The following is a 2,083-nucleotide window of genomic DNA, read 5'->3' as shown; positions in this document are numbered from 1 at the left end:
GATAGATAGGGGATGCTGCCGAAAGGAGAGAGATTATATGAGATGTAGAATCCAGCAATCCAGCATCATGATAACGAAATCATTTCGCCAGCAACAGATTGGAACAAGAATAGTGGCTTTCCTGAGAGGTAGAACCAGCGCGTCCATTAATAATAATACTATCAATCTACAATGGAGTGAGGATTTACTGTTTGCTTTAGTAAGCGTTTTAAGCAACTGCAACACAATTAGGTCAAACAAGTGCCGAAGATTATAGCTGTTGCGAGAGAGTAACCAAACACAAAAAGAATGAGAGATAAGAACGATAGATGTTGGGAAAGAAAGAAGAAGCAACCACACCAAAGCAACCACCAACTACTGATAGTGGAGACTGCTGCTCTGTTAAAGTTCAAGCACGGGTTTTATGGCACTTCCAAGTTGACAACATAAATTGGTCATACAAGTGACAAAGATAAGATTTATTTTAATGAATTAAGAAATGCGGATGCTTTTACGCCCCCATCGACAAAGTTCATTCATTAAGGTGGCAGTCTTTCAATCCTGCCTGTCAGGGCAACATGGACCGAGAAAGGTACAACACTCCAACAGAAAGACCGAAATACTCGATAAACATTCTCCCCATTCAAAACTCAAATTCAAGTCTCCTGCGTGTGACAGTGGATCACCAAACCGCCACAACACAGACGCTGGTGAAGATAACATAATTTGTTTACTACAGAGTAAAAAGCAAAGAAAAGAAGGAGAGATAAGGACAACAGATGTTTTGATTGGAAAAAAGCCGCTGCAAACCGCACCAGAGCACCTGCCAACCATCCACCATTAGGCGGCTGAAGATGCCATGTCACGTCATGGGTCTAGTACGAGACACCCGTAAAGAACACCCGTCTAGGAGAGCTACAATTATCCAAAGGGCTTTGCGTTTGAGGAAAGAGAAGTACATCCACACAGCAGCTGCAGCCATCTGGAGACGTTAAGACTGACAGAAAAGATGTGAAGTTAATAAGAAATATGGCCTGCCCGTGGCGCCCTCCCATCATCCACTTTTATATCTCAAATAAGACAACCGAAATGACTCTCAGACAGGGTGGAAAGGGGGGGGGTCAAACTGTATAGTAGATGTTTTACGCCCCTTTCGACAACAATTTAGATCAATTACGAGGCGGGCCGCTTCAGCCCTGCCTGCCTAGACCAGTCGTATTTGCGACGGGTACAACGTCCCAGCACAAAGACGGAAGATATTCGATACTCGATAAAAACTCTCCCCATTCGGGAATTGAACTCGCGTCTTCTGCGTGCAACAATGTGGTGCGTAACTATTACACTACAGACGCCGATTCGGATAGAAGAACCATCCTCCTCCTCCTCCTCCACCACCACCTCCTCCTCCTCCTCAGACAACCAACAGAAATCCGATACACATTCGACTCGACTATCTGGCTTGGTTTTAAATCATCAAAATCCAAATTCCCTACAGCTGGAAACTAGATATCTTGTCTACGTCTTGGCGGCTGCGTCGGCTTAATTAAAGTTAGAAATCACAGACGGGCAGCAGAGCTATAAAGAAAAATATCCCATATTCTATCATTCAACCATAGAAAGTATGGTCCATTTTTGTAAAACAGCATGGGACGGGAACACAAGACAACAAGAAAAAGAAAAATTAAATCGACTTATACGGAAAGCATGTAAAATTTCAACATCTACATTCCCCTACTTGGATGAATTGTACGTAACAGCTTGCACTAAAAAAATGAATTCCATCTTTTTAGACAACAAACATCCCTTGTTCCCTCAAATAAAAACATCAGTCAGAAGTAAAAGACCTAGGCTTCTGATCTGTAACAAAGAAAGATAAAAAAAAGGTCATTTTTATCATCATCCATTAAAATTCTTTCATCTTAACCATCTTGTATAAGTATTCATTTGACCTTAAAGTATGCATCAGAATAACATTGAATATGTATCTAGCTTAAGATTATTATTGTTTATATTGCTGCTCATTTATATTATGCTTGAGATTGTAAGCCTGCGTGTGTGTGTGCATGGTTGTTTGTTGTTTTTTTGTGTGTGTGTGTGTGTGTGT

The sequence above is a fragment of the Aplysia californica genome, unplaced genomic scaffold, assembly GCF_000002075.1.
Source record: "Aplysia californica isolate F4 #8 unplaced genomic scaffold, AplCal3.0 scaffold01397, whole genome shotgun sequence".
Lineage (NCBI taxonomy): Eukaryota > Metazoa > Mollusca > Gastropoda > Aplysiida > Aplysiidae > Aplysia > Aplysia californica.
The sequence above is the reverse complement of the archived record's forward strand: the minus strand, read 5'-3'. Positions refer to the sequence as shown.